The sequence below is a fragment of the Pristiophorus japonicus genome, unplaced genomic scaffold, assembly GCF_044704955.1.
Source record: "Pristiophorus japonicus isolate sPriJap1 unplaced genomic scaffold, sPriJap1.hap1 HAP1_SCAFFOLD_47, whole genome shotgun sequence".
NCBI lineage: Eukaryota > Metazoa > Chordata > Chondrichthyes > Pristiophoridae > Pristiophorus > Pristiophorus japonicus.
The window spans coordinates 2,760,697-2,767,462 of record NW_027254374.1 but is presented as its reverse complement, the minus strand read 5'-3'; positions in this window follow the sequence as shown (position 1 = coordinate 2,767,462).

Genomic DNA, 6,766 nt, shown 5'->3' with positions numbered 1-6,766 from the left:
CAAGGTATTGTACTTGAACTGTGGTGACCTTAGTCCATTTATCACAGCTCCTGAGTGAGGGTACAATATAGTGAGCTCCCTTTTATACCCGGTGACCTGTCCTGTCCAGGTGACCACTAAGTCTCCACCAGTTGCACCCTTTGTTGGTACAAGCATAGTGTATAAAGTGTGAAGATATATCCAGTCGTATTATGTAACTGTACATTGAGTGTACAGGGAGTATACTTATATTATATATACGCAACATCACTCTCTCTGTAGTCTTGTGCCACTGGGCTTTTCATTGTGTGCTCTGGCCCGAGACTTGAGTGCCCAAAGCCCTTGCACCTTGTCAATGCTTTGGCTTGGCTCTCTCCCTGTGGACCCCCAAGTCCTTATTGCCACGACATTGGGAAATGATCAGCAGTGGATGGTTAGAGGTTGCAGTGGGGGTTCTGGGTGTGATGCACGTGCGTCCATGGCTACATACATCCATCCCCCCACGCCAATACATTGATCATGTATGTGGCTCAAAACCTGCATGTGCAGACCTGTACAGACAGAAAAAACAAAAAAACATCGGATTAGTTACATCACTGTTTGGGTTCTGCAGCAGTGGAACAAATACATTTTACAGGTAAGGTATATACATGGTATCACAGTCTTGCCACTGGGTTGTGTAGGTGCATGTGGGTAAGGACACGACTTCCAGAAGTAACCAGACTGCGTCCAGGTTGTCTGATGGCGGCGCTGTGTCCACTGCAAGCTGGGGGCACTCAGATTGCTGACCTGGCTGAGTCTCAGAGCCTTTGCCGTTGCCTAGTGTTGGGAAGATCCAAAGGAGTGTGCGGCCTCCCTGTTCTCCGTTGAGGGCTGCTGCTCTTCAGCGATAGTGGGAGCCTTGTCATCCCATGGACCGTTGGGAGGGCAGGAGGGTGCTATCCGCTTGCTCCCAGTACTGGCCCTGGTGGCCAGAGCGGTAGAGCCGATCGGGGGCAGGGTACCGGTAGTTGTGCCTTTGACGTCCGCTGATCACTGGCCCTGCAGCTGGTATGCTCCCTCTGTGTGTCGGCACACTCCCTGGGGCATCACATTGGTCTCGGAGGGGAAGTCTACATCATCGGTGGACCTGGGTGCTGACGGCCTTGGTTTTGTCGGCATGCATGTAAATCGCACGTCATCTCTTCGTTTACTCTGACAATACATTGGGTCTGACCGCAATCGCCCGACTCATCATGATTAGTTACATTTACAAACTTGAAATTGTCAGTTACATCTTTTACATATGTATCACCATCATCGCTGTATTAAGAGTGGAACTGTCCCTTTAATTGTGATGTGTTACCGGTCTTCTTTAAGAGGGTCTTGAAATCTTTACCCCAATCCGGTTCGACGCACGGCATCACGTGTTGCTCCCTTGTGATCTGGCTGTCGTCATCTTGACTTCAGGCGCTTCACCTCGTGGTTCGGACGCCATCTTCTTTCTTTCCATAAGGTAGGCTGCGATGATCCTTTTCTCCCGAGGTTCTGCCACGGAAGCTGGGATGTTATCTTCTACGTGAATGTTCTTCCTCTGGAGTCCTGCCACCGGAGCGTGGAAGGTGAGGTCAGGTCGTTTGGGCTGGATCATCTCGCCGTTGGGTGGAGCGCTCTGTGTCGTCGCCTCACGTCGAGTTGGGCGGTTGGTTTTTCAGGTGTTGTGCTGGATCCAACTTGGGGCCGCGGAGGACGTCGATCGCTGGAGGTTGAAGCTTTTCCCAGGTCCAAGTGATCTTTTTCATCCACCTTCTTCCTAATAGATGTGGACCTTCCCCAGCAATGATCGACAAAGGTAATCTGTGCATCGCGCCGCCATGGCATACCTGGACATCCACGCTGCCAACCACTGGGATGCATCGTTTGTGAAGGTGAGCAGTTTCACTTCGATCGGGATCATTTTAGAGCGTTCGATTAGATTGTCCCAGAGTTCCTCAAAAGCCGCCTGATTCATCAATGACTGACTCGCCCCTGTGTCCACCTCCATCGTGACTGGATCATAGTTGATTTAACGGGGAACTCTCGGTGGTGAAGGTAAACACTCCGTACACCTCATTGTCGCTGGACTCCGGATGATCGGCCAACTCTTCATCGACTCGGTGAGTACGATTTCTATTGCATATTCGCTGGAGGTGGCCCTTCATGTTACAGACTTTGCAAGTGTAGTCTTTATAGCTACACTGGTGGGCCCTGTGATTTCCTCTTCAGCGCCAGCATGCGGTTGGCCAGTTTGCCCAATGTGGTGGACTCAGGATTTTGGGACTCCGGGCTCTGTTCTCTATTCCCTGAAAGAGACTGCTTGCAGCAGCCCTGCCTCTAAAAGGCACCAGTATGTTCACAGTACTTGCCGGGTTAGAGTCCTGGTAGTGAGACATCCACTTGGAGATGCATGTTCTCCAGTTGCTGAGCGACTGTCGAATGTTAATAACTTTTTGTACAACTGGATCAGCAGAAAAACAGGATATTCGGCCGATAATACCTAATATATAGCCCAAATTACAAGAGTAAGGAAGTCTTGCTACAATTGTACAGGGCCCTGGTGAGACCACACCTGGAGTACTGCGCACAGTTTTGGTCTCCTGATCTGAGGAAGGATACACTTGCCTGCGAGGTGGTACAACGAAAGTTCTCCAGATTGATTCCTGGGATGAGAGGACTGTCATATGGCGAGAGGTTTTATAGAATACGCCGATACACTCTGGAGTTTAGAAGAATGAGAGGTGATCTCATTGAAACGTGTAGTATTCTGAAGGGGATTGACAGGGTAGATGTTGCGAAGCCTGGCGAGCCAAGTCGGCAGAGCATGAGACACTGACTTTGCAGGCTCGTGAGATAGAGCCCCAACGTTGGGCGATTACATTTCCTTAAACTTTTTTGTTGCTTTCAGAGGAAATCCTCATTAATGACCCCATGTTCTTGTTTTGCACAATGAAATAAATGCGACATGAGGGACATGTAAGAAGCGCCTGAGATTGCTCGGCCCTCCTTACTGTTCGATGCTGAAATTGCAAGTTATCACTCTGGAACGTTTCAGATCTGGCGCTTGTGCAGTGTTGCTGGAAGGCCCAGTGACTGGGATATCCTCTCTCCCGCGGCTTTCTTGAGCCTGTGCTCGGTGCACGGGGAGCTTTGGCCCGGGTCCGAGGTAGCTTGCATCCCAGGGATGGACAATAACTCTCTGAGCTGTGGAACTTGGGAAGAGCGAATAATTAATGAGTTGTTTGCGGGTTTCAAATGCACCTTAGAGCTGCTGGTATAAACCGATCCTGTTGTTTCACAGAACGAAAGAAATGCGAATTGAGACAGTTGAAACTTCAGTAACTGAACTTCAATAATAAATGAAACTTTAATCCTTGAAGAAGTTTTAACCATATCTGATTTTACACATTCTGCATTTGGGGAGACTGGTTTTAAATGTTCATTGCTCGTAAAACAATGTATTCAAAACAGCTTTTCTTCAATTTTATTGCCGACAAGTTTTTGCTTGAGAAATAATGTTTCTGCCCAGGCTTGAACGAGGAACTTTTCACGTGTGAGAGAAATGTGATAACCTCTGCACGACAGAAGCTGCTGCTTAGCTAAGTGCCCAGAGAGAAGTGTTCAGCATTAAGCTGAAATGTTCAATCCCTCTCTCTGCAAAAAGTTCCTTTCACAAACATTTCTGTGACCGGAACTGCACCAAACAACAATGTTCTCCTTTCAAAGTCATTAAACTCCCCAATTTCCGCGTCTGTAATTTTAAGGACAAGGACTGAAAGCACTTTGCGATCAGAAAATTGCCGGAATCCCCTGTGATTAATGACAGGGCTTTTGATGGTTGATTTCTGTACACACCTTGTGTTATGTATTTAAGCATTGGCAACCTGTTTCACACGACCACCAGAGGGCCTACCTGCTGGAGTCCTAAGGTATCCCAGCATCCCTTGGGAGCACGGTATATAAGCAGGCCACCCATGAGGTACCTGCACTCTGGAGTCTTAATAAAGGAGCAAATGTCACACTTACTCATTGTTCACAGTACTCAAATTCATCCTTTTTTATGAGCGTATCAATTGTCGACGAGGCAATGAACAACCACGCAAAAATGCAAGGAACAGTTGGTATCTTGGAGAAGTTCTCAGAAGTGGACGATTGCGAAGCCTTCGTGGAGAGAATGAACACAGTCCCCCAAGTGAGGTTTATCCAGGGCTTTGGATAGCTGCACACAACATCTGTCCCCTTGTTTCCCAGTTATACGAAGATAAGAAATAGGAACAAGAGTCGGCCATACCGCCCCTCGAGCCTGCTCCGCCATTCAATAAGATCATGGCTGATCTGATCATTGACTCAGCTCCACTTCCCCGCCCGTTCCCCGTAACCCCATAACCCCTTATCGTTTAAGGAATTATTGATTTCTGTCTTAAATATATTCAATGTCCCAGCTTCCACAGCTCTCTGACGCAGTTAATTCCACAGATTTACAACCCCCGAAAAGAAGACATTTCTCCTCATCTCAGTTTTAAATGGTTGGCCCCTTATTTTCAAATCATGCCCCCAAGTTCTAGTCTCCACCACCAGTGGAAACATCCTCTATGCATCCACCTTGTCAAGCCCCCTCATAATCTTATACATTTTGATAAGATGACCACCTATTCTTCTGAATTCCAATAAGTAGAGGCCCAATCTAAACAACCTTTCCTCATAAGTCAACCCTCTCATCTCCAGAATCAACAAAGTGAGCTTTCGATGAACTGCCTCCAGAGTAAGTATATCATAAATATGGAAAACAAAACTGCACGCAGTATTCCAGGTGTTGCCTCACCAATACCGTATATATCTGAAGCAAGATTCCCCTGTTTTTATACTCCATCCCCTTTGCAATAAAGGCCAAGATTCCATTGGCCTTCCTGATCACTTGCTGGTGATCGAGTTCACGAGATATGAAGGTCAGCTTAACATTAGTCTTATTTGATTCTTTTCTGTTGTAGAATCTCGACATCGTGGGGCAACGGTTACGGGTCGAGGCTGTGTGTTCAAATCAGTTAATTTAGCTGTTGTTCTTCCAGAATTGATATTGTGTTTGCTGTTTCACAGTAACCAGACCATTGCACTAAAACCTCTCTCACTGTTTCCTCAGGGGCTCGTTCATGTTACAATAAACATTCTGAATCAGATGCCTGAAGTACAGTGTGTAAAATGGGATATGGTTTAACAGTTAACATGCAAAGCACAGAACCAATTATTCAATTATCGACTCTCCCTCAGTTAGCACTGTGCAAAAGAAGCTAATCGGTTCATTCATGAAGTTTGCCCGAGAAAGCGACATCAAATTTAACGATAATGATTCGCCCAACATGGGACTCAAAACCACAACCCTGAGATTAAGAGCCTCATGCTGTATCGACTGAGCGAGCTGAGATTATGTAAATCGCATCTCCCTGTCGGCGATTGCATCCACTCGCCTGTTGGTTTCGACCCATTTCCCGGTGTTTCCAGATCCTTTCTGTCTTCTGGCTCTATTCAATCTGTGTGTGGCCACCTCCAGTTTGATTTTGAACGAATACCCGTGTTTGTGTGCTCAGTAAAAAGAGAAAATGCTGGAAACACTCAGCAGGTCGGGCATCATCTGTGGAGGTGGGGAAGTGGGAATAAACTATGGGTTTGTTTGTGGCTTTGATCTGTTGCTGCGAAGTGAGTCAGCGCTGCATGATGCGTTTTTTCGAGGTGCAAGCAGAGGTTTCCGTCGTGTAGCGGTTATCACGTTCGCTGCACATGTGAAATAACGCATGTGTGAGCATGGAGAGAAACGTTATTTGGAGAATATTTCTCCGTGGAATAATCTTTTAAATGTCGGGCCAGGTTCCTTGCATCATGAGCGATGAACATTTTAACACACTCTCCTCAAATGCAGTGTGTGTAAAATCAGATAGGGGATAAAACTTCAGCAATGATTAAAGTTCCTTAACTCATTAAAGTTCAGTTATTGATGTTTGCATCAATTCATTGCATAAACATAATTGAGGTGTGTGAGAGGATTAATAATGGGCTTTAATCGTTAATGAGTCTATTACTTTATGTTATTGACCCAGGTTACAAACTCTCCTGCTTCTGAAAGAGTTGAGACGCGTGTGGGGTAATTGGGGCCCATCTTTCTAAATTACAAGGCTCCATCGGTGCCTCATTGACTTTAGATCACTTGTGGATATGCTGAGTTGTTGAAAGGCCACGTAAAAATGCAAGTCATTCTTTGCAAAAGTTCTTACCGCAAGTTCAAACTTCGCCGGCAAATGGAGGCTCACCCAGAATTTGTTCTGACACCATGACAAAGTCCTTAACAGTGGGATTCAGCAGTTCAGATGCTCGCTTAACATTTCTGTCTGACCTGGTGCTGTAAGTGGAGATGTGTCCGCAGTGTAGCGTTTAACACGTTCGCCTCACACACGGGAATGCTCACTGGATGGAAATATTTTGTTAGAACTTTCTCCTCATGCATGTTCAGGGGAGACATTGTTCTCCAGTGAAAGGACATAAAATCCTAAGAACTTAAGAATTAGGAACAGGAGTCGGCCATTCGGCCCAATTTAAAGTTTTCAAAGTGATTCCACCCGGGGACCTTTGGAGTGTTTGGGGAACATGATAACCGCTACACTACAGACACACGGTGATAGATGCTGTCTTAGGAACATAACCAGAGCTCGAACCAACACAGCTGGCCGATACTTCAGGAACTGGTTTTACGAGAATAGAATGATGGTGCTATATTTAGGAAGGC